This window comes from Trachypithecus francoisi, unplaced genomic scaffold (assembly GCF_009764315.1).
Source record: "Trachypithecus francoisi isolate TF-2019V2 unplaced genomic scaffold, Tfra_2.0 Lachesis_group0, whole genome shotgun sequence".
Taxonomy (NCBI): Eukaryota; Metazoa; Chordata; class Mammalia; order Primates; family Cercopithecidae; genus Trachypithecus; species Trachypithecus francoisi.
In genome coordinates this window covers 162,175,472-162,203,205 of record NW_022681453.1, presented here as the reverse complement: position 1 = coordinate 162,203,205, position 27,734 = coordinate 162,175,472, and the positions used below count along the sequence as shown (strand labels likewise).

General features: G+C 38.9%; 1 protein-coding gene across 1 annotated transcript in view; it reads right to left on the bottom strand.

Moving 5' to 3' along the window:
* Positions 1–27,734, bottom strand: part of CPNE4 (copine 4) — a 526,733-nt gene that overhangs the window by 401,088 nt on the left and 97,911 nt on the right. The window lies entirely within an intron of this gene.

Sequence of the window (27,734 nt, the reverse complement as noted above, 5' to 3'; positions counted from 1 at the left end):
ATCTTCTCAAAATGCCATCAGCAAGCCGGCTCCAAGACAGAGGCCCAGCATCTGAGTCCCTGTCCCCAAATGCATGAGCCTATTCTCACCTTTCCCTTTCCCACTCCCACCTGCCATATCAGAACTCAGAATCAAAAGGGGGAAAGTGATAGGGAGGAAAAACACAAAGCTTCCTATTCTGAACTTGTGGAAACAGCAGCTACATTTAAGCACTGTGGGCCCCCCACCCCTGCCTAACTCCATGTGATATCCTTTATAATAACACTTTGCATCCCAGAGTCCCAGTAATCCACCAGAGGCCACCGGTGCTCTCCTTCTCTGAAGAGGACTGGACCTGTAAGATTCTCTTAGGAGCAAAATTCAATACCTTGCTTATGAAATTCTGTGTCTTTGTAGATTCATTAAGGAAAATGACAATGGCTTCCTCAACCTCACATGGCATTGGGGCTCTGCAGTGGAATTTCTTCATCTATAAAATGGGAATAATTCCCCTCTCTCTCCTTCCCTTCTTCCACAAATATTTAGTGAGCTTCCCCTTGGTACCAGCACTACACCAGGTTCAACTGAGTACAGCATGCCACCTCTTTTACAGGATGATGGCTATGCTTCAACATTACACATTACACACACACACACACACACACACACAATCACACCAATAGCATTTTATTGGAACACAGGCATGCTTATTCATTTATGTATTTATGTATTTCTCACACACACACACACACACACACACTCATGCACACCAATAGCATTTTATTGGAACACAGGCATGCTTCTTCATTTATATACTGATGTATTTATCTGCAGTTGCTTTCACTACAATGGCAGAATTGAGTAGTTGCAATAGAGACTGCAAGTACCACAAAGCCTAAAATATTTATTATGTGGCCCTCTTCAGAAAATGTTTACCAACCTCAGTTCTAAAATATTAGGTAATGGAAATTTGTAGTTTTGGAGAGTTACAATTCTGGTTTTAATATATGTTGGGAAATTAGTTTTAGGATGAGAACTGCTCTATCTTCTACCAAAGTGAACATTAATAGCGACTTTGGGACATTTGTTTTTTACAGGTGAAAAAATTCAAGCTCAGAGAGGATTGGCAGCTTGCCAATATTATGCAATTATTCTAATGGCAGAGCTGGGACTGGAGTACCAGTTTTCTATCTGCCAGCCCAAAGCTATTTTTACCACAGGTAAAACCTTTAATGGAGAACTGTTCAAATATACCAAGGAACAGTGGATACAACAAATATCCTTGATTTATTTCAACCTCTGTACAGAGTCATACATCCCTTCTATTTGTAAATAAATTATATTCAAATACAGAAAATGCACAAATTATGAGTCTATAGCTTCAAAAACCATTTCCCCTCTATTTTTACAAGTTGTGAGCAGATCAATCACTACAGCAACATAGGTGACAGAGCATACAGAAAATGAAATTTACAACAAAACCAAGGGAGGGAGAGAATCAGCTGGTGGGAAGATGGCTTTGTGTTCAGACAGGTTTGTAAGTGTGTTACAAACTCTCTTTATCAACTGTTTGATAAGAACGGCTTATTCTTCAGTAAATATCTTCCTGAATTCTGCTTTTCCCAATGCATTAACTAGCTCCTTGGAATCTACTCTCCTCTTCTGCAGCCTTCACTGGCCTCTCCTATCTCCAAGAGCCATCACTGTCCTTCTAACTTTCCCTATCCTTATAGGCTAATGCTATGTCCATCTCTTCCAAATCGACAGTTTTAATATGTGTTAGGAAATACATATTGTATTTTTACATACATATTGTATGTAAAATACTATGTAAGCTACGATGGAATATGGGACGTCTCTAATATCAGTCTTGATTGTGAGGTATAATGCAAAAAGACTCTGTCAAGGAGACAGAGAATTCCAGATTCAAATCCCTACTCCTCCATTCACTGACCATGTATCCTTGGGCAGGGTATTTAATGTCTCAGATAGTAATACCTATCTTGAAGAGTTGCTGTAAAGAGCAGATTAAATAATATATGTAACGTGATTACCACAATACCAGGTATATTGTGGATGCTCTGAAAGTGGTAGCTATTGTTATTGTGTTCTGACTTATCTCCAGATAAAATCATTCATGCTTTCACTACCAACTGAAAACCTCTTAGATGTGTCACTATTAAGACCAAACTTCTACAAAGTCCATTTAAATGTCTTCTGTATTTGAAATCTGCACAGTCTGAGCATATTACCCTCCAAGAACACACAGTCATCTTTCAAATCTGTTTATCTGAGGATTCATACACGAGTCAATAACTCTCACAGGTTCACAAGTCAGACGATAAAACAATGGTGACAGCTCTTCTAATATTGTGAAGCTGCTTTATCAACTTCCTGAGACAGACAATTTATTCTTCAATCAGTGTTCTTTCCAAAGCATGGGCTGGCTCTATGGGAATCCTATACTCCATAAAAGCCCTCTCTTGCTCCATATAAAAGATAGTCATATGTTATGTGCAATTCACAAGGCATCTGATGGGAATGGCAGGATTCCCACAATGCAGAGGGGTCAATTGTCTCATCCTCCCTCATTTATTCATTTCCAGGTTGTTACAACACTTTTGGTTCACATGGGTCTGGTTAAGTGAATTTTAGATGATAATATTTAATTTTAACTCTCCCTACCTCTCCAGTGGATTACTGCAAAGAAATCTTATTGAATGTAAAAAAAAATAATAATGTAGGCAACCAAACACCAGGAAATAGCAGAGGTGGCACATTTTTCTCCTAGTCTGAGGTTCCCGTTGGCCATCATGCTTGCTTAAAATGGTGGCAATCTTATCACATGTTAATAATTGCCCAAGATAATTAAAACTTATTAAGACTTCTTGAAATATGGATTGATACATGCAATCATTATAGGATATTCTATATCAAGTGTATGTAGTTCTTGCTCTGAATTATTAGTTAATGATAGTAAATTTAAGTAGTTTATAAAAGAATAAATATATAAACTGGAGGCACATATTTAGAGTTTGTTTTAATCAATGGAATACATGATTCAGAAATTTTATGGATCACTTCCTTAAGCAATGAGAAACAGAGGATTTGAAGCTGGGAAATGGGCATGATCAAATAAATATTTGATAAATATCAGTCTAATACTAATATGATGGCTGGACTGCAGGAGAGAAAAAACATTTGTAATCATATGAGGCTGTTTTGCTGGTCACTTTCTATTCCTCCTTTTCCCATTGATTCTACTTTCTTCCCTCTGCTCAGGGCCCTAAAAGGCTTACCTCCATTGACTGCCAGCACATTGTTGGCAAGTGTTCCGTTGGGTTTCACTAAAAGGACGCAGTTTTGGGGAAAGGGGAGAGACAGAACAGCATATTTCTTCTCAACTCCTACCCTGATCGTTAGCAGTAGCCAAGCAAATGACCATAGCTCTATCTGCAAGCCTCCAGATATCACTGGCCTTAGTAACAACACTGTTTCCTTGCCTTACTCCTTCAGGCTTATGAGTTGTAATGTTTTCCTGCCAGTCTTAAGGTGGGCATCCTAGAAGCAAAGACTGAAACAGGGATTCAGATGCAGTTGATTTCCTTCTCTCAGAGGAGAGAAGAAAAGGGCGGGAAGCAAAGAGGTGATCTCAGCTGGAGTCCAGCTTTAATCTGATTCCATGGGGGCTCTGGGACATGAATTGTACCCTTAAGGAAAGAGGTTCAGCCTATTTTAACTCCATGTGAGAAAGTCATGCTAGGGATGAGGGGGCATATACTCTTAGATTTGCTGCTTCCCCACCTTGACTGAAAGCAATCAGGCATTCCCCAGAAAAGAGGCAGCCATGAGCCATTATCAGTTAACACTTGGCAGTCCTTGAGGGAGGGATGCACTTACTGGATAAAGGGCATGTAGGCAGAATATCAGCAGGTCTATTTTACCACAATAGCTGGTCTCTAGGAACCTCTTTATAAATTCCTTCAACTTTGACCACATAACTGTAAATTTTCTTTTCATTAAAATCTCTTGAATCAATAGAGATGATTCTGTTTTCTGTTTGGAAGAGAACTAGAGCAGTACAGCTGGAATTAAAAATTAGGAGTGGTGTGGCAGACAGAGGCTAAGATGGCCACCTCCTAGTATTCATGCCCTGTATATAACACCCTCATTTGAGTGTGGGTGAGACCTGTGACTTGCTTTTAACCAATAAAATATGGCAAAAGCAATGGAATGTCACCTCTGCCTTTAAGATACCTCAGATAATGACACCATCTTGATAAGAGACTCTCTCCCTTGTTGGTTTTAATGAAGTGGCCACGTTGGGAGGTAAGGAACTGAGGGTAACATTCATCCAATAGCCAGCCAGAAACTGAGACTCTCAGTCCAACACGTTGAAAGGAAATGGATTCTGCCAACAACAATGTAAACTTGGAAGTAGATCATTCTCCAGTTGAACCTCAGATGTGACCGTAGCCCTGACTGACACCTCGATTGCAGACTTGTGAGACTTGGAGACAGTAAATCCAAATAACCTGCAACAGTATTTCTGACCTACAGAAACAGTGAGATAATAAATATGGGCTGTTTTAAGCTGCTAAGTTTGTGGTAATATTATCTAGCAACCAATAATTATTAATAATATAAACAGATTCAAGAGGCGCTCCAAGGTGTATGTGTGTAAACTCCTTTAGATCAGGGACTACTTCTTATACTTTACTGCATCCCAATAGTGGTCATCTTGGTAATATTTCTGGTCTGGTGATGAAGCCAACATAAACCTTCATTTCTAGAGTGATAGGGTACAGGAAAGCAATATGGAGATACTAAAGGCAAAATTCCCAGCTTTTCACAATTATACTCAGAGTCCACAGCTTACCTCCCGGTGCCTGCACAAATGAAAGCCCTGACAAAATATACTGGAGTTCATGAGTTCTTGTGCCTGACCTTGACTTTGGAGGTAGTACACAGGACAGTGAAATCAAATTGTTTGGCTCTGGTCCAGCTGAAGCTCACTGCTGAAAGGTGATCATAAAATATGGCTCTGTCAACGAGTGATCAGCTACCTCTAGGCCCAGATAAGTGGAGTAAACAAGTAATTTCACACTCTGCTAGAGAACAGGATTAATATAGCCAGATTATCAATACATTCTCCATGGCCGATTTAAATCCTCTTTGTTGCCTTTTACACAATACCTTGGTTTTAGGGAGACTAATGTCTGCTGAGAATTATTTTGATAAAAGCTGACTTTTGGCCAATTTTAGAAGCAAATTATAATTGTCCTTTCACTCAGATAATTTAAGTTATTAAAAACTACCACTTCAGCATATTCACATTCTCTAACAGGACAAACTGATCCTGAAACTTAATTAGTTTCTGAATGAGTTGCAAACAACACAAAGACAATAGAGAACTCAAGAGGGAAGAGAATCAGCTTGAGTTCACAGGGGAACCAGTTGAGCAGAGCTTGTCTTAAGACTGTGTCAAGAATAAGTGCATAATCACTCTTTTGCTTGCCTTGGCATTATTCAGCCTTTTAAAATGTCATAGTACATCCAGGGAAGGCTGGGGTGCTGGACGTCTCTATCTCACAACATTTCCATCACAATTCAAGAAACTTGTATAAGGTATCTGCTATGTGCCTGATGTTGTGCTGAAAGCTGGAGGAACTGAACATCCACTCACTCAACCAGAGAACAAGGTGTTATTCCACTCAGACTTGTCAATCCATTTCCTAGTCAACATTCCTCAGATCAAGAGGAGATCTATCTTGCACTTACCCATAGGTGGCAAGCAGTGTGCCAGACACTGGAAGGGATGGAGGTATAAATGAGATAGTCCACCTGCCTAAAGTTTCATATTCTGGAGCAGTGCATCTCAGACTTGACCATGATCACAAATCACCTGGGAAGTGGTTAAAATGTAGTTTCTGTTTCAAGAGTGTGGATGAGGGCCTGAGATCCTGCTCCCAGATGTGGTTGATCCTGCTAGCCTGCGGACTACACCTTGAGTAACAAGGTTGCTAAGTACAAACCAAGCATCTATAAAACAAGGCAAACTTCCCCCAGATATTACTTATCTTAGGAACAGACACTCGTATATGAGATGCAGGATAACACAGGGATAAGAGTGCAGACCTAATATTGGAGCATTTGAGCTTGAATCACAGCTCTACTGTTGTTAAAGTAGGCAGCTAGTCAAGCATGAATAATGTAAGAGAAGGCTCTCCCCGACTCCATCAGGAATGTCAGGCGACCATCAGGTGATGGTCAGGCAGTTGTCACACTGTCTCTCTAAAATAACAATTGGTCACAGCCAGTGCCAGGGAAAGGCAGGCTCCATAGATAAAACACCTGAAACTAATGATCAGCAGCTTTTTGGATAAGATTTCAGCAGTTGGGCGAGTAGGCTCAAGCATGCATATTAAGAGGCAAAATGGTACCGTTTCACTGGTATATAACCATCAGGGGCATTCCACTGGTAAGGAAAGAATGCCTCAAATGAGCATGCGTACAACTCCAGTAAACACACTGCTCGTGCTCCCCTCCCAAGTGCTGGCAAGCCACTGTGCATGTGGACAACCCACCCTGAGGGAAGAATCAGGGAAGAAGGGACGCAAGACCCCAGAAGTGTGTTAATATATAAAACCCCAAGTCAAAAGTTCAAATTGTGCACTTGTCTGTCAAGTTGCCTGCTTGGCCCTCTTCCAAGTGTATGTTCTTTCCTTTTGTATCTGTTCTAAAGCTTTTTAATAAATTTCACTTCTGCTCTAAACCTTGCCTTGGTCTCTTCTTCTGCCTTATGCCTCCTTGGTCGAATTCTTTCTTCTGAGGGGGCAAGAATTGCAAACTCACATGGATTCACTGCCAGTAACACTATTTACTTATTGTGTGACCTTGAGTAAGTTACTTGAATTCTCTGTATCTGTTTTGCTGTCTTTAAAATGGGGATAATAATAGTTCCCACTTTGTAGAGCTGTGTTCAGAATTCAGTGAATAATCCACATAAGGTCCTCAGAAGAGTACCTGGGCCATAATGAGCACTCAATAAACGCAAATTACTGTTGCCATTGCTGTTGTTTTTTAATTGGACCACTAGGTTCATAGAACATTCTTTAAATTCTTATATATCTTCCCAGCATTCAGTAATAGGTCATCAGATCCTCAGGATAACCCTTTTGTAGGTCCTATTAGGATACCCATTTCCATTTCATAGGCAAGAAATTGCACCCTAGAAAGGTGCAACAACTGCACATAGCTGTCCAGTCACAAAGTGGCAAAGCAAGGATTGGAACCCAGGACCTCCACGTACAGAACTTAACCTCTTTGCTCTTCTGCTTCCTTGCCAGTTAGCTGCTTAAGAAGATTCTCAAAAAAAAGTGACAGGTGGGGATTTACACCACAGAACATCTGCCAAAATTTTCTTGCCCCGTCTAGTGTCCCTGAATGTCACCTGGTGACTGTCTCTCCCTCTCTCTGTCTCCTCCCCTTCTCTCTAAAGTCCTTTAGATTTTAGATTCTTTTTCCCCCCATCTCACAGAGTCCTTTATTTTGTAAATTAATCTGCCATCTGGGTTTCTTTCCTCTCACGACTTTAATCATTACTCACCCTGCTCAGGGCCCCTCTGCTCTCATTTTGGCAGTACAAACACTGACTCTTCCCAAGAGGGTGGGAAAAGGAGAAAAGCTGTAAATAGTTATACTTTTTGTCCTCATCAAACATACAATGTTTAATAATTCTCTTTTAAAAATAACTTGCTTTTGGGCGGGCAGGGTGGCTCACACCTGTAATCCCAGGTTACTTTGGGAGGCCGAGGTGGGTGCATCACCTGAGGTAGGGAGTTCGAGACCAGCCTGACCAACATGGAGAAACTATGTCTCTACTGAAAATACAAAATTAGCTGGGTGTGGTGGTGCATGCCTGTAATCCCAGCTACTCGGGAGGCTGAGGCAGGAGAATCACTTTAACCTGGGAGACGGAGGTTGCGGTGAGCCAAGATCGTGCCACTGCCCTCCAGCCTGAGCAATAAGAGTGAAATTCTGTCTCAAAAAAATAAAATAAAATAAAATAAAAACTAGCTTTCCTAGCTACTAATATTAACTACAGTAATAAACCACACTGTATTATTTATTCCTTGAGATAACTTCTTGAGATCAGTATCGTCAGCCTTATTTTATAGATGTGGTGGTTAAATAACTTATCCCAATGTCATAGTAAGTGACAGAGCCAGGAATTAAACCTGGGTCTAGTGGCCTCTAAAGCCTGTGTTTTTGACCATTTCTTATAAAATGATTTATAATTTGCTTAACAATTACTTTCTTTTTAGACCAAACCAAGGCAAACTTCAACCCTATTCCAATTCTAATAGATCTCTAAGGTGTAGTGTATATATTAATGAGATTGTGCTCTGGCAGTCCTTAAAAATTCACTTTACTTCCTTTATTCCCAAGGCTGCTCAAGTCACTCTATATGCAACGGTAGCTTCATCAACAAGTTGAGGGTCCAAGAACTTAATGCCCCTACTCTGATTATTTCAAACACTGAGCATTTGAGGAGTTATAGATGGAGCTACAACACCCAGCAAACACAGATACAAACCATGTGAAACACAAAAGGCCATGGTTTTCATGAATAATATGACAATATGAGTACATGAATTAACAATATGACAATTGTCATATGCATTCAAAATGGACAATATGCATACATGAATGTTTTTCTGGAACATACCATACCAAATCTCTCAGATGCAATAAATAATTATTTCAATCATTTCCTGAGCTTTATAATTTGAGACAACAGAGAGACCAAAAGAAAATATCTAGCAGAGATCTCATTTCTTGAATACAACTTCTTGGGGAAATGTGTATATGGAATCAGATACACTGATGTTCTTAGGAACTTCTGGCTTACAATTTTGACTCTAACAATGATTCATAAAGATGAGATTTCTCCAGAAAGTAACTATGTTATTGCATCACATTTATATTAACTTTATGGCACTCAAATGTTTCCCATCTTTAGGAGAAGAATTTGATGTATAAATATAACCGAATAATTTTAAATGCTGACAGAAACTTTTAAGAGTTAAACTTGAACTAAATCTCAAGAGAAATAGTATAAATGACTATCTTCTCCCTGTCACAGCCCCTCCTATTCCCAGCATACCAAAGGCAACTATATTTCCTGAATAAGAGAGAAAAAGCAAATTTAAATAATGTTTTATTATTTTGGCATTGAAATAATTTGCTCTCGTTTCTCAGGCAACTAAATTTACCAAGTAGAAAGATCAAATCTCAGTCTTCTTTTGTTCAGTTATTTTCCCTTCTTAATAAAATCATAGTTTGGATTCTTCCACTAGGGTCATGTTAACAGGAAGCTGGGGGGCTCACAACGTGGATTTTACATTTCCAGTTTAAAAAAAAAAAAAAGAGCAGGATTATTCTTATGTTCACCTGGAGAAACTACAGACAACATATGAAGCCAGAAGCCAGTCTCCTTGAGAAAGCATGATAACTGATCTACTTAGGGGTCTTGTTCTGCTTCCATGCTGTCTCCTTTAAGAATTGCTTCATGTACTTTTTTAATTGACATACTTTTGCTTAGTTGGCAGAGGACAACATGGTGTGTTTTGGGAAAGAAGAGGGGTTTGAATAGACAACAAAGTATAAAAAGAAATACCTTTTCTGGATAAAGAGCACAATCTCTAGTTCAGCACTGCCCAGTAGAAATATGTGTAATGATGGAAACATTCTGTATTGGTAATGGACAATATAGTGGCTACTAGCCACAGGTGGCCATTAAGCACTTGAACTGTGGCTAAGGCAATTGAGGAGATATATTTTTAATTTACTTTTATTTTAATTTAAATCTAAATAGCAACTTGTGGCTAGTGACATGCACTGGACATACTGAACTACTGTTTGTTTCTTTTGTTTTTCCTGAAGAACAAAGCAACTCATGAAAACAGGACTCTTTCATAAGATAAGTCTGTCATTGCCCTATTTGGTGGAGAATGGATGAAGAAGTGGTCAAAAGACTTAACAGGCTCAAGTTTAGCTGCTAGGCTTTTCATCATCTGCCAGTGCCTGTTGAGTGGTGGTGACTGCCCACCTTACTTGTGGAGACAGCATGAGAATGAATAGCATGATTCACTAGCAATGTCAGCAATCTACATTCATGGAGGAGTGAAGTGGCAATTCATGAGGAAAGACCTTGGGGACAATATTGGAGCAAAGCTCCCCTTAGAATTTCTTTCTAACGTGGCAGTACCTTAATGTCCAATGTGTAATCATGTTTCTGCTAAAAGTTTCCAAGTGGGACAACATAAGCTTTGTGGTAAATGACCTTGCTAGTGTTGCTATGGATGAAAACAAAGAAGGGACTAGAATTTAGGAAGAAGTAGCATGTGAGGCGAGTGTTTTTGAAGTTGAAGAGAGGGATGTTTGAAAGGGAGGACATGTTGGAAGATACATCGTGTTTGTCGCTGCAATCAGACTCATGACCAGCTATCACAGACACTTGAGTGATGCTTTCGGGAGGAGGAAAGCCACTACAGACATGGAAGGAGTGGTGTCTGCATGTCAACATTCATACACAGACACACACACAAATTCATATGTTCTTGTGCTCTCTCTCTCTCTTTACTAGTGAGACTTCTCGAGTCTGAATACCAGGTGAGGTTACTTTCATGTAACAATGTGAGAAATGTATATTCACTGAAGGAGTTTGACAGCAATAGATAGAAAAAGAAAGACACAAGTTCTCCCCCACTAGCACAGAGAAACTTCGGAGGGCCTCTTGCTGTAGAAGGGAACATTGGGTGAATTGATCAAGTCAGTAGACCAGGGCAAGACTGTGGAAGACATTATCAGACGAGGAAGAAATCTGGTAGATGCCTTGTGTGTGGCAGCTGAGAATTCTGTGGATTTCTAGTCCCCACTGAACCTGAAAAGAACTCTAGTACAAGAAAACCTGCAGTTCCCAGTGTGGGTAGAGAGAGACTAGAGAAACAGGCACCAGATGTAGAATACTCACAGGCAACAGTAATACTCATGGGCAAGCATTTTTGGATAATGATGTGTCTGTCCCAGTGCTTCCCATAATATGAACAAATTTAATCCTTTCAAGAGTTATGGAAGGTAGCTATTGATATTGTTTCCATTTTACAAATGAGAAAATTGAGATTCAGAAAATCTAAATAAATTGCTAGATTGCACAACCCAAAAATGGAGGAAGCAGAATTTAGTCAGATTTTTTAACTCAAAAGTGCAGGATTTTGTGTATAATGTTATTCTTCCTTCCTTTACATACCTCAAGATCTAGGTTGCTTTTACAATTCAATTTGAGTCCCTTAATGCTGGAAGTCCCAGAATGTGATATCACGCTCATTTGGACACAAAATATTTATTTAATACTTCAAGTATGTGCTGAGAACCATGGTAGGTACTGGCAGATACAAAGATGAAAAGACAAGGTTTCTATCTTCATGGAGTTTCCAGGCCGATGGAGAAATGAACAGGCAAATAAATATTTAGAAAAGATTAAATTTGCTTGTTATGTTGTCTGCCATATTTCCATTAAAACAGCCATAGACAGACTCAGAAGCTGACAATCACACCAGAAAGGAAAAAACAAATAACAAATAAGCAAAAAAAAAAAAAAACGATGGGGAGTTTCCTCTGGCTGTTTTCTACAGAGCTGTGTTCTATGGAACTGTTATTCTATGAGGTGCTAATAGATAATCTTAAAAGGAACAACAGTAGACTTTATAACATAAAACAGGTTTTTTGTAACAGGACATTTTAGAGTCATTAGTATGTTAATTTGCACTGTGAATCTCCAAAAAGGAGATATATGGTGTATAATATTTCCCAAAATTATTTAATCACAAAAACACATTAGAAGACAAATGAAACACATTAGAAGACAAATGATTAACACAGAAGAAAAAATGTTTTTAAAATGCTAGAGGCTAAAGAGTAACAGGTAGAGGCATATTGCATTTGGGAATATTTTATTTACTATGAAAAGTATTGTAGGGAGCTGAAGTGAGAATGCCCAGGAAATAGTGCAGTGTAGGAAGTGCTGTCTTTCAGGTACTACACTGGGTGCTGAGCTTGTGGTTAAGTCAGAGTTCCAGCCCTAGCCTGGAAGGTCTACTCTAAATAAATGCCTGCTGGATTCAGCAACTTAAGTCAGGTACATTAAGGTGACCTTCAGATATTCAACTGAGAAGTAGCAAATGCTAGCACTAAGTGAATAGTGAAGAGGATTGATGAGACTCCACTTAATCTGTCCACTGGTAAATGCCAGCTGGATATATTTCTTTCCAATCCTGAACGAGTAAATTAGAAATAACAACAGCAATATGCAGCCTAAAAAAAGGATGGGGAATAACTAGATTGTGGTCAGTTCATAAGATGGAATGCCATATAGCAATGAAACTGGATGACCGTTCGATACACGTGCTAACATGGATAAATCTAGACATAATGTTGAACAAAATAGGCTAAATACAAAACAGTACATGCTGTATGATCCCAATTTTGTGAAGTTCAAAATCAGGCCAAAATCAATTATAAAGATAAAGGTAGAACGACGGTTACCTTTTGTGAATGCAATGATGGGAGGGATACAAGACGGCTTCTGGGGTGCAGAAATAAACTACATCTTGATTTAGGAGGGTTTGCTTTGTTAAATTCACCCAGCTGTGTATTTACAATGTGTGTACTATTCTGTATGTTTGTTGTACTCAGATAAAATTTTACTTAAAATGTAAATAATAGGTGGCAGAAATAGAGTCAACCTATCTAATATGTTATTGATCATGAAGAGGTAAAATTCTCTTACTAAAAGACCAACACCCTCTTAGATTATCTTTAACATCTAACTAGGCAATACTTAAAAAGAAAACTGTAATAAGCGAGTGAATAAGTGAATATATGAATATTTTAAAATTGACAAAATTTAATTAAAAGAAAGCAGTAATAGAGATAAGGCAAAAGCTAAGGAAACAAACCTCAAATGAGTCAAAGTCACTTCTCTCATTCCCCCTCGCCTGGATCCGTTGTAATTTATTCCTCATTGCAGCCAGCAGGTATGAGTTGCTTAGGAACATTTGGCAAATTGTTAAATTCAGATCTGATCAGGTCACTCCGCTACCCAACATCCTTCTGTGGATACCTGAAAGGTGCAGGCCAATGCCTACATTTCTTAGCCTAGAATCACTGATTTTTCCTACCTTTACTCATCAGGCCCACTATTCCCCAGACACTTTAAATTGCTGTAGTCTCATTTGCCTTCTCGTACTTTCAAGTCCTAGAAGACCCATGGAATTATGTGTAGATTTATTTACATGAAAAAAATTTTACTCATTTATTTCTCTTTCCTGGCCCAATTTTAATCCCTTGACAAAATTTTCATGACCTCCCCCTTACCTTTCTTAGTCACTCCTTAATTTGTGTCCCAGGCCCACTATTTCCCAGATACTTTAAATTGCTCTATTTTCATTTTCCTTCTCCTACTTTCAAGTCCTAGAAGGCCCATGGAATTATATGTAGATTATTTACATGAAAAAAATTTTACTCATTTATTTCTCTTTCCTGGCCCAATTTTAATCCCTCGACAAAATTTTCATGACCTCCCCCTTACCTTTCTTAGTCACTCCTTAATTTGTGTTCCTACAGTTCTGGTTTAGCGTCCTCTTACACTAATTATCACATACATGCTATAGCTATTAGTTTACATGTCTGCAAAATCCTAGTGGCTAAGGATCAAGGACTGTTTGACAAATATTCAAGGCAGGAGAGACTGGAAGTGGAGCCTCCTAAATCAATTGATGACAGATATTTGATTTGTGTGTGTGGGTATTTTAAAATCAGTGGCTCCAGATGCTGATAAGAAAATAAATCTCCAGAACCAGGAACGAGGCCCTTAAAATGTCAGTTGACCTAGAAATATAACAAATATGATCTATGGTGTCATCTCAGAACCAAATGTTCTGAAACAAATGTTCATCATTTGTTCGTCAAATCTCAGAACCAAATGTTCATGGGTGTAAGACTCCAAGCATTTCATCCAGAAGGGCACTGCGCCTCGATTCTCCTTCCTCCCTCTCCCCAAATTGAGCTTGTCACTGATACTGCCTCAAAGACAGATTTACATGGTAAATGGCTGAAGGTAAAGAAGATGTCTGCTGGTCTGGTATCCCTACAGTGGTATGGCATAAGCAGAAGTTAAGCTGATGAGCAGAATAAAGGCTTCCTGTCCACACCTGCTGGGCTGACAACATTGCTCCCACACAGTTGACACTTACTGGGTGGCACCAAAGGGTGGTGACAAGAGTGACAACTTTGCCTCTGCATCTCAGAAACCCAATTCCCCCAAGAAGAAATGATGTCACTTCTGGGCAAAAAGAACCAAACTATTCCTATTTCCACCAACAACTGGATTAGAACACCAGAGTACATTCTTTAACCCTCAGGTCTCTCAGACGCCAGTCTTCGTGTTGGTCTGTTTCACTGGAAGTGAACAGCCCAAGTAGCAAATGAGGCAAATTCTCATAATTTCACAGATAACTGCAAAGAGATGTTCACAGTCATAGACACTCTCCCTTTATCCCTAAGACCCCTAAAATTCAACTTATTAATTATCGAGCAGCTACCATACGCCCAATACTCGATTATGTGCCATGAGGAGCTCTGAAATAATAAACCGTGGTCACTGCCTTTGAAAAACTTTCAGAGTGATCAAGTACATGAAATATTTATTCAAAGAAGGTACGAGAGTGTGATATTTAAATGTGTAGGCTTTTTAATCAGATATCCGGAGTTCACATTCTACCTCCATGGTTTACTAACCATAACGATAGGCAAGGTGTATTTTGTTTTCCTCACCTGCAAAATGGAACTAATAACAGGATCCACCTTAGCACTGTTGTGAGGATTCAGTGAGCAACAATGCAGATATAGAGCACAGAGTAAGTGCTAAACAATCACTGTTACCAGGGTTAATATAAAAGAGAGTTCTGCAAGTAGATACATGATGAATCGTCAAAGTAATTAGCAAAGACCAAGTCAGTGATCATAAAGCCCAGAGAAGATAGAGATGCTTTGGTCCAAACTAGAGAGAAGAGAGAAGAAAGGTACTATTTATCAAGCAGGCTCTTTATTATATAATTTCAATTTTTATTTTAGATTCAGGGGGCACATGTGCAGGTTTGTTACCTGGGCATATTGTATGATGCTAAGGTTTGGGGTATGACTGATCTCATCACCCACCCATGTTCTGAGCATAGTACTCAATAGTCAGTTATTCAACCCTTGCCCCCAACTAGTAGTCTCCAGTTTCTATTGCTGCCATCTTTATGTACATGAGTACCCAATGTTTACCCTCCATTTACAAGTGAGAACATGTGGTATTAGGTTTTCTGTTCCTACATTAATTCACTGAGGACAATGGCCTCCAGTTGCATTCATGTTGCTGCAAAGGACATGATTTTGTTATTTTATATGGCTATGTAGTGTTCCATGGTGTATATGTACCACACTTTCTTTATCCAATCCACTGTTGATGGGCACCTAGATTGATTCCACGCCTTCGCTACTGTTAAGAGTGCAAGCAGCCTTCTTCATGCCAGAACTGGTTTAGTGGCTTTACACAGAATCATCACTACCTCATCTATAAACTAGGAGAGACAGGTCTTAAGCTAAACCCAGAGCCCGATCTAAATTTGAAGAAGTTAAGTAAAGAAGACAGGAAATGCCCATCTGTATGACCAGTTATCAAAGAATGGTGAAAACACAGAAACAGCATGCTGCATCTGGAGGGCATGAGATGTTCCAATGGATAAGTATCAGTTGGGTGCTACATAACATATGGTCAAAAGTGCTTTGGAAACTCATGGACGTTAATTTGCTAAACATTCTCTAATTGTGACATAACTTCTCTGTGCCTCTGTTTTCTTATTCTAAAAAGAGAGAAAGTAATAGCTACCTCCCAAGACTATTGTGAGAATTAGGGGAGAGAACAGACATAAAAGAAGCAAGTATAATAACAAATATAGTAGATCCTCTAAAAGTGTTATGTCTGTTTCCATTTCTCCTGTCCTGTGGTCCACAATATATTAATAGTAAATGCCCAAGTGCCCACACTTAAAGCTCAGATAATTTGAAAGAACTATGATTTAAAGATAAATAATTATTATAGATCAAGACTGTAAATTAAAATGGTTCATGTTAAAAGCCGTTTGTATATTTTGGTTTGGGCCAAAACCTTTAAAACAAATAGGTTTTATTATAAGTTGGACCGGTTTATTGAACATGTGGGACTCTTTGGCAAGTTCTGTAAAGAAATTAGTTCATGGGAGGTTTAAAAATGAATTAACTTTATTTTAACTTGAAAGTCAGAGTTTAGTTCAATGAAAAAGCCTGCTACAAATAACTTTTGCTTTATCATAGTCCTCTTTTGTGCTGATAGTAGGACCAAAGAAGCAGAGACAAAAATATGTGTGTCTGTGTTTGTGTGTTTGTATGTTTAAAATCTTGTCACCAAACATTCAATCTGCTCCCTCAGGACTCTTGCACTGTGCAGAGAGATTTCACTAGTTCTGAGAATGTGGAGCAGGGACTATAAGGCCTGTGAGAGGCCAGGGGACGTGCAGAAAATCCAACAGAACTGGCTGGGCACGGTGGCTCATGCCTGTATTTCCAGCACTTTGGGAGGCCAAGGTGGGTAGTAGATCACTTGAGGTCAGGAGTTTGAGACCAGCCCGGCCAATATGGTGAAACTCTGTCTCTACTAAAAATACAAAAATTAGCTGGGCATGGTGATGCATGCCTGTAGTACCAGCTACTTGGGAGGCCAAGGCAGGAGAATCACTTAAGCCCAGGCAGTGGAAGTTGCAGTGAGCCTTGATTGCATCACTGCACTCCAGCCTGGGTGACAGAGCTAGACTGTGTCTCAAAAAATAAATTAATTAAATAAATAAATAAATAAATAAATCCAACAGAACCAAAGAGGGGTCTGGGGTAAAATGCCTCATGTGGGCTAGTGGCTCATGTCAGCTGAGCCTCAGGCCCTAAGGAAAATGACTCCCATATCACCCCAAGGTTTTCTTTCTAATCCTCCTCTCTCCACCGAAAGTAAGACCCAGAAGGAGAGACTAAAGGGACCAAGGGGCCAGTGACTGCCTTATTCTTCTCTGAATCCAAAAGACCAAAGGGATCCTCCTGACTCTTATGTGACCCGGTTTAATTCTCCTGAGAACAGGAGACTCAAGAGAGATTTGGGTCAGTGGCTCTCCTTGTGATAGTGGCTACTTGCAGGGTCTTCCAGACATTATGTGTCCCCTGGGGACTCATCAAAGACACTGAAAGAACAAAAGTCCTGAACCGTTCTCATCAGAGGTATAGCTAACAATAGTCACATGACATATCTTGTCTCCCTTACAGCTGCTAAGACCTTATGTGTTTCCTTCCCTGGATAGGTATTCATCTTCATCCCCCATCCCAACTTCCAACCTCATCAATTGGGGCAGTGAAGGAGGAGTGGGAGGGATAAGGCAAGAGAAGTAGAAATCTGAGTCATACCACTCAATTCAGCCATGAACTTAGCTCAAGCACTTCACTAAATATCATAGACATCATCATAGAAATGATTTACTGTAAATCACAAAAATTACCAAACAGGAGAGTAAAAGCATCTAGAATACAAAGAAAGTACTAAATTATCTTGAAATGTGTAGAGCAGTGGTTCCAAAACTTTGCTGCACCCAGGAATCACTTGGAGATCTTTAAAAAAAAAAAAAAAAAAAAAAGCTGGCACCTGTGTTTTATCTCAGATATTCTAAGTTAAATGGAGTAAGGCTTGAATGTTGACATTTTAAAAAATTCCTTAGGCTATTCTAATATGCCTCAGAATTTGAAAACCACTAGTATAGAGGTGTGTCTAGACCAGTAATAGTATTTTCAGTCCCTAGAAAGGATGTAATAGAAACAATGGTGACATAAAGTGTAATTTTTGGCTATAAAGGAAATTAAACCCTTAAACTAATCAATGTAAATGTGGGTGTTATCAACCAGTTGATGGAATGACTTAGTGACTTATATGTCCCTGGGGATCAAATAGCAGGATCACAAATGCAGCATGCTGTCTGTTCTCCTTCAGCTCCCACCTCTTCTTTGGCTTTTCCAAATGGTATTGTAACCTTGTTAGTAGCAACCTTGAAGCATAACTTAAGCCAGGACAGATCCTGTTTCTCGGGCACAAGCACCGATTGCAAGATTTTTCTCTTCACATTGAATTTTTCTGTGAATTCATCTTCATAAAGACATTTCACTCTCAAAACCTGAGGATTCCATCCTCTCATCATCTGAGATTGCTAAAAGTCTCTCTCTCTGGTTCTCTCTCTCTTGTTCTTCTCTCTCTCTCTCTCTGTCTCTCATAATTTTGTACTTTCCTTTTGCTTTGGATGCCCTTCTATTCTATTCCCCCTTGCACTCTACACACGCACAAACCCACACGACATACCACATTTCAGCGCAAACATCTAGGTGGCTAAGGAGCCAGAGCCACCCAGAGTCATTCCTAGGCTGAGTTGGCTGTCCCACCTCAATGCTCCCATAACACCCTGGGATCACCATGATGCCAGCAGAGTTAGCTCATTTGATCAAATTCATCGAGTAACTTTTGCCTGCTTTCTCCACAAAACTGTAACCTCCATGAGGGTATAGGCCCTCCATCTTTCCATCTGTGAATTCCATCAACTAGTACATGACATAAAAAATAAATAAACTTACAACTGTGCTCAAAAGGTTCTCCTTGAAGGAGACAAAAAAAAGATTTGTACCCTTCTACCTGAATGACAAAATTTGGTTTGGGAATAGGGGAGAAAAATATAGGAAGAGAAAGAAAAGAAAATATATCAATGTATTCTTATGATGTGGCCAACACTATTCTAAAGTACATACACATGTAAATGCCTCAAACTCTTGCATCAACCCTCTGTAGGATGTACTAAGACACTCCTAATCTAGAAAGTATTAAGTCTCTGACTGGACAGCCTCCCCAGGGCTACACATCAAATGAACACTTGAGAAATAAACATAGGCATTCTGACTTTTGGTGACTAGTCACCATATTATCCTGCATTTATTGAGATTCCAGGGAACCTAGGGACACGAGACATGTTTTCCACCTTTCTGGACAGGAGAGTGAGACTGTCAGAAACAGAGTTGATTCTCTCTTCTCCGCTGATGGAATAAAGAGACTAATAGAAACACACACACACACACCATTTAAAGCTTACACAAGTTAAATAAAATAAAGTGTGATTTTTAAAGGTAATTAATAAGATGGCCAACTAGCATGAGCTGCTGAGCTCCCTCTAATAGGATTAACCATGGAGAATTTACAGAAAGAAGAGGTAGGTATGAATCAGATGGGTTAACAAAAAAATTGTGAGAAACCCCAAGATGATGGAGTGCTGGCAGTGAAAAACTGGGATGCAGAAAAACGGTTTTTTTTTTTTATTACTATACTTTAAGTTCTAGGGTACATGTGCACAATGTACAGGTTTGTTACATATGCATACATTAACTGTCTTTGCTGCCTTCCTTCAAGGTTAGCCTGTGACAAGCACTGTAAAAAAACAAAGACGGTTCAACAATAAACATTTGTTGATTGAAGCAGAATTACTAGAACAGACGCACTAAGAATTTAAGATGAAAAATAATAATACTTGTAACAAATAGATTTAAAAATAAAGATATGAACAACATGAAATAAGAAAACAATTATAATAAAAAGAAACATATGGAGATACAGGAGGATACAGAAGAATAAAAATGGCAGTAAAACAAGAAAAGTGTTTTGAGATGGGGAAGGAGACAAACCCAGAGATGAAAGCTGATATCCCTGAGTCAGTTACCAACCTGTGGACCTTCCTCCAGAGGAGCACACTTTGATGTTCAGCTATTTTAAGTGGGAATGAACTATTTTAAAGTTGGTACCTGCAAACCTCAGTAAGCAAAATATCAGAAACTGATAATCCCACCCTTTTAAATTCAGTCTCCCAATTTTGAGTGAGAAATGTTCCATTTCTGTTCTGTCTCCAAAATTCCTTTAATACCCTAGAGAAAGGTGACTATTTGAGTCAAGTCTTGAAGAATGGGTTGTAGTTTTAAAGCAGGCAATAGACAGAGGAAAAAAAGCCTACTGGAGAGATGAAACAGCTTGGGCGAAGGAGTAGGGGTCTGAGGATGGGGTGATAAGAGAGGGGTATAGAAGAATCAGGGTGTGGGAGAGAGGAAAGAGCAAGACAGAACAAGTTGGACTAAAGGAACTTGCATGTCTTGCAACTAACAATAGCTAGTGCCATTTACTGACCATCTATTAGATTTCAGTGACTTTTCTTTATAATTTACTGTCTTATTCAATACTCATCACAACCTTGCAAATAGTCATCATCATTCCCATTTTACAGATGGATAAATTAAGATTCAAAGAATCTTTTTTGTTTGTTCGTTTGCTTTTTGGTTGGTTTTGTTTCGCTTTTCAGAGAGTAATGCAGCTGTCTGATGTCAAAGTCTTGTTTGTTCCCAACTATGTTGGCTAAAATACAAAAGTTATTATTTAACTTCCCTCTCTAATCTTTTAGTGGATCCCAGGCGCTTTCAGGATTAAGAGCAAACTCCCTAATATAGCACACAGAGCCCTTCTCCCATCACATCTCCATGTTTCTTTCCTTCCTACCACTACAAATGACTTGTCTTTCACTCACTCATGTGGCTCAATTATTACTGTCATGACATCTCATTGTCATTGCAGAGTTAGTTATCTGATCCCTACTCCAGACTGGGTGCTCTTGGAAGTCAAGGGTATATCTTATTTGTATTTTTACCCCATTGCCAAGTTCAGTGCTTGGCTCAAATTAAGAAGCCAATCAATGTTTGTTAATTGATGAATGAATTCATCAATTAATCAAAGAAATAATCTTTTTGTCCCCCTGTGTAAAACAACTATCCAAATACACTCAGCAGGATAGTTTATCCTCTGTTCTTAGTATTAACCAGGGTTTCATTTTTTTCTCTGCCTGTCTCTACTTCCCACATTGCTACCATGGTTTTCTGATTTTGTCTTTGTAGCAGGACATAAAAGTAGCTGGATCATGCTTGAGAGAACACTCATTCAAGGACAACCTTAGAAATAGGCAAGAAAAGTATTTTTGATTTTTTTCTATTTGCATTATTGATGTCATTAACTGTATATATGAAAACCACTAAAAAATTGGATGTATGCATGAGATAAAAGCCTAGAGAAAAATATACCACAATATTAATGTTAATTTCTTTCACAGTGATGGGATTATAGGTGATTTTAATTTTTAGTGTTGTGAATTTTGGTATTTTCTAAGTTGTAGATAAAATTCTCTAGGTTTTTAGGGAACATGCATATATTACGTTTATAGCAGAGAAACAAGAAGGATTATGTTTTAAAGTATTAAGCAAACTGTGTAAACATGAATTCTTATATGATATTGCTGTTCAAAATCCAGAATAAGCATGTATTAATTATACCATAATTAATGTATACCATATCCATGAATAAAGTACACGTTATCTAAAATTTATAACAATCTTCTTTTCTTAAAAAAAATGCAGATATGATTAGGATTGTATTTAACACAAAAGCTTTGTAATTCCTGCTTTAAATCTACTTGGCTATAAAAATTCTAAGGGAATTTTACCATGAAAGCAGCCCAAATCCATTCAAAGGAGCAAGCCTTTTAATCCAGTGACTCCCAATGCCTTTTTTTCTTTGCCATTCAATACTACAAATCACCCATCTGTTACAAACAGGAACCTGAAAAAGCAACAACATCCTGGCAGTGACTGGCCTTAAAAACCATTCCCAAGTCTACCTCCAGACCTGAAGCTGTATTCCAGTGAATGTGCCTGAGGTGTGATCACCACAAGGAAACAGCACTGTGTCCTGTCTATGCCTATACTTGGCCATGCTTGTTACAGCAAACATCCCGAAGTGACCACTGTGCTGTACACACCCCAACCAGGCAAGATTGGTGTAGATGGGAGAGTGTCAGGCCTCCAGGCATACGCTAGGGGAAGCTTCCGTTTGAGAAGATTTTGCTTCCCTGACACCTCTGTCAGGACACGAAAAATGGAAGGGAATGAGCAACAGCTGGCTGCTCCTGCATTGACGCCTGGCTTCTGGTATTTGCCATGAGTGAGAAGGCTCTGGGTGGCATCCAGTAGAGAGGGCTAGTCCTACGACTAGCTGAGGAAAAGCAGATCTAGACAGTCTTTTAAACTACAGTTGCAAAAAAGCCACTCTTATCTCTAGATCAAGGTCCCCTCTCCATCAAGGAGGCCTTGTAAAGAGAGAAATACCCCTGCTTCTGGGCTAAGATTTCTCAGTTCAGTCAGGTTTAAATTTTATGTATCCTGTCATCTTCTCCTCTCCTTTCTTCATCAATCATCAGTCCCCAACTTGTCCTCACAAAAAAAAAAGATTTCAGATCTTCTGTGTTAGAAAACACCAATCATTTGATGGCTGCATTTATTTGCTGCTCATTCATTCATGCCAGATAAGAAGCACAGATACCACCTTACTACAAACACTAAGCTCACTAGGGACTAGAGATCTCAGGTAAAGACCGGGATTTGAATGATCTTTGGTACATCCCCTCCAAAACATTTTCCCCCTTCTTATTCCTTCATGGGGACCCTCTCCAGTTTGAGACTCACTCATGAAAATCTGTCTGCTTTGGGCTTCTCTTCTGTTGGAAAATACATAAAAAATCAGCAGTCTCATGTCTGATTTCTGCCCCTTCTCCATGCCTTCACATCGCCTCCATTAGACAGTGCCCTTGGCCTCCGAGGACTCCCTCACAGTACCACACCACCTGCACAGATCTGCTCCTTCAGCAAAGCCCCAAATGCTGTTCTTTCACACTTTCTCCCTCCCTTATCAAAATTCACCCCCTTCTGTGTCCCATTCTTTTCTGCCTACCTCTATTTTTGGAAAGCTCACCAACTAATTATCCATTCTATCAAAAGCGAGTACCCTGTCAGGGGTTTTTAATCTTTAAAGGAGCTCTCCTGGAGATGCAAAGCCTTACTGCTATTGAATGAATCTGTATAGGTGGTATTGGCTGCCTGACAAGATTCTGGGAACAGAGAACACTTTTCATAGGAAGTACTAATCTATTGTGTATCAATGGACAATCACTTTAGCACCATCTATAAGATCCACATGCAGGACAGGTCCTCTTGTCTGCCAGTGCTTTTACAAATGTACTGTGGAGATTTTGCAAGTAGGTACTTAAGATGCATTCCCTGGAGGTCTTGCCAGCAGCCAGTGACTTCATTTAACTCAATAGATAGTCATGTTAAAGTACTGGCACTTTCCAATGGATATTCCAATGGATATTAACAAGAGGTAGTGGAAAACGCCTTAACTTTCTAGTCAGAAAGGGTTCACCCTGTTGAGTCAAGGTCCCCATAGGAAACAGATGGCACACTGAAATTAGGATGAGTATGATACAGCAAACCATCAAGGGACATTGCAGTAACCCATATGTACAAAGGGAAAATAGAAGGAGACAGAACCCAGAGGAAAAGGGTTCTATAGAAGAGGCTGTCTTGAAAAGATCAGCAATAAAACCAGCTCAGGGTGACCTTGCTGAGAAAGGGGCAGGGGAACATAGACCCTGACCTCATTCTTTCTTCCAATCTTCTACTTGGATTTCCAATTAAAAAAAAAAAAAAAAACTGGAAGTCAAAGGACTCATGTATTGGTGTGGTTATCTATGGGACAGATGTATAATTGTGATAATAAATGTAAGAATACATAATTGTACAACTGTCCTTGATACATTTTATACCAAGTGCAATGTGAGTGATGCTTCCTGGAGTCCTGTAATTTGGTAACCCCATTGAGCACTTAGTACAGTGTCTACCGCATAGTAATTGCTCAGTGAATAGTAACTCCCCTCCTTGTTTCAACTGGAACAGACTCAGTTGAAAAGTTCCCAATTATATGTGATTCTCTTTGGACCCTTACATATAGGAGCTTAAAGAAAAACTCTGTCACCCTTTAGGGCTTCTTTCCCTTAAGTAGCAAAGGACTTATTGAAAGGTGGGGAGCTCTCACACCTGATTCCTATAATTACAGGAGTTGCAGAAACAGGTGCTTTCAAAATTTCTACCTCTGTTCACGTGCCTGTGCCTCTCATAAGGTGCTATGAGACAAGACAAATGAATTTTTGCAAAGTGAGAAAGAATGAGCTCACACACAGGATGGTAAGGGTGTTGATTAGAAATATTTCTAATTAACGCATAGGTCGATACTTCATACAGGAAATATCACTACCTGATATTTTAGCAAAGATAACTTACACTTACTCATTCCCCATAAATTTCGGGAAAGTTTCAGTTATGGTAGGAAGTACAGCCAACAAAACTTGCTCTCCCGATTAGACTGGCAGAATCTTTTGCAATATTGCTCTTGAAACTCAACTACCACTGAACAAAATCCAGCCTCAGCATACAAATACTGCAAAAATGTCTCAAGACAGGAAATGAAAACTATTTCAATGAAGACAAAATTGGTAAACCCATTTTATTAAAAAGTGAAGAAACAGCTGAGGGCTTCTCAGGAAGGGGAAGAATTAATCTCATTTTCACCAGCAACACTCTTTTCCAAAGAGAATTGTGTCCATAAGAGAACAACATTCGTACCTAATTATCTTAATAGTAAGCATCATAATAATGTGTTTGGAGACTGTGTTTTAGGACTTCCTTGAGAATTTATGTTCACATGACTTCTGTGGACCCCTTATATGTACCAAGGACAATTGTGCAGTTAGGTATCCTTACATTTATTATCACAATTATGTTCACAATTTTGAGAGACAAAAAATGGAGACTTCCCCTTATATCACAAATAACATTTATGTCCCCTCCCCCATTTCATCCATATCTTTGTTTTGTTCTACCTCTTTACAACTCAGAAAAAAATTCCAGAAATCAGCCTAAAGTCAGTTGGCACATTTTTTGTCACTAAGACAAATGCAAGGTATAATGAACAAAGGGGTCACACAACTGTTAGACCTTGGAGAAATTACTTTACTTCTATGGGCTTCAAATTTCTTACTTGTACAATAAAGGTTTAGATTAGTACTATCAGGCACTCACCAGTTCTGACATTATATTATTCTAAGAAAGAGAAAACAATCTCCTTGGTTCTTACAACTCCAAGTTTATTGACCTTCAAAATACTTCTGGTTTGGCACCATGATACAAGTGAACACCAACCATATATGGCTATAACTACCACAGTGAAAAGGCAATGTTTCCTATGCACACAGCAGTCAGGGGACAGGATAATTCACAGACTTTCCTGAATGATGTGGCTGGCTGTGAATATCAGAGAGATCTCACATATCAGCTAATGGGTTTGGACAGGAGGTCTCCAAACCAAAGGTCAACAGTGTAAACAGAAGCATACACATGCTGACAATTTGAAAGGCCTCATTACCATAAAATCAGCTGGTTCAGTTCCAAGGTCACAGTATAGAATCCTGAAAGGAAACCTGTCTATCTGATATATGACAGATTATGCCATTAAATACCTCTGTATCAAAGTGAGCCCAGCCTAGATTCCTTTTCAATCATCTAGTCAACATATACCAATTGAGGTCCCACTTTATGTCATGTTCTGTGCTAGGTGCTCATGATTAAGTGGAACACAAGACTGACCTGGGCCCTCTTGGAAGAGATAGACATTAAATAAAGAAGTGTACAAATACATACCTACATAACCGGATAAAGGCCATGGAGAAAGGGTAAACAGCATGATGAGATATTATAAAAGGGATACCCTTAGGGGTCAGAAAATAATTTTCTGAGGAAGGAACATTAAAGTTGAATTTGATGCATGAGTAGGAGTCAGCCAAATAATTGATAGAACATTTCAAGCAGAAAGAACAGCATGCGTTCAGAAGCTGAGGCAGGCAGATCATCTGAGATCAGGAGTTCGAAACCAGCCTAGCCAACATGGTGAAATGCCATCTCTACTAAGAATACAAAAAAATTAGCCAGGCATGGTGTTGAGTGCCTGTAATCCCAGCTACTTAGGAGTCTGAGCCAGGAGAATCTCTTGAACCTGGGAGGTGAAGTTTGCAGTGAGCCGTGATTTTACCACTAGGTGACAGAGCAAGACTCTATCTCAAAGAAAAAAGAATAGTATGCAAAGTCTTCAGGACAACATGGCTGAGGCACTGAGAATAGGAGGAATGTGAAGCTTGAGAGGCAATCAAGGGTTAGATGGTGCCTTGTGGACTATGTTGAAGATTCTAGACTTTAAGAGCAATGGTGAATAACTTGACATCATGTAAGTTCATATTGAATCACTCTGGATCAGTGTGAAGAATGGATTGGGAAAGAGGAAGGATGGAATAGAACAGAGACAAGGTCATTACAGCAGTCAAGTCAGAAAATGACAAAATCTTGGACTGAGCAGTTGCAAAGGAAAAGGAGAAAAGGGAGTATATTTGAGTATATTTGAAAAGCATTCTAGGAGAAAATTTGAGAGGCTTCGTGAAAAGTGGAATATGTATGTGTAGAAAAGGAAACCCTTGTACTCTGTTGATGAGAATATAAATTAGAACAATCATTATGGAAAAGGGTATGGAAGTTCTTCAAAAAGCCAAAAATAAAATTACCACATAATCCAGCAATCCCACTTCTGGGTATAAATCCTAAGGATTTGAAATCAGTATGTCTAAGAGATGTCTACATTCTTATGTTCATTGCAGCATTATTGACAGAAGCTAGATGTTCATCAATAGATAAATAAATAAAGGAAATGTAATATACACATATACACAATGGAATACTATTCATCTTTTAAAAAGAAGGAAATTCTGTCATTTGTGACAATATTAATGAATCTGGAAGACATTACGCTAAGTGAAATAAGCCAGGTACAGAAAGACAAAACACACACACACACACACACACACACACACACATTCTCACTTACATGTGAAATCTAAAACAATCAAACTCGTAGAAGCAGAAAGTAAAATTGTGGTTACCAGAGGCTAAGGGATAAGGGAAATAAGATGTTGGTCAAAGGATACAAAGTTACAGTTAGAGGCATGAAATAAATGATAAGTATTTTTTTAAAGAAAGGAAAAGTGGTTATGTGAATAGAAGATGAGAGAGATGAAAAAATATGCCCATATTTATGGTGTGAGCTACTAGATATATGGAGGTTCCTTTTTCTGAGAAGGGAGGGACTGCAAAGGAAGACATTTAGGGTGAAGAGATGGAAATCAAGAGTTCTGTTTTGATAGACCTATGTTAAATGCTGTTATGAGTTATTCAAAACAAAGATTTAAAAGTAACTATTTGAATTTAGGAAGACCATTGTTGACTTTAACAAGATCAGTTTAGGTGGAGTTAACACGAGAGAAATTTTGATTGAAGTGAATCAAAAAGTGAGGAATTTTTATTGGAGTGAACCAAAAAGTGAATGAGAGATAAGAAAGTAGAAGCAGCATGTGTACAAAAACATTTTAGGATGTTTGTTATAAAATGTCACTAAAAGGTGCAAGATCAAGGGAAAGTATTTTATTTTTATTTTTAATTACACTTTAAGTTCTGGGATACATGTACAGAACATGCAGGTTTGTTACACAGGGAGGTACACATGTGCCAGCGTGGTT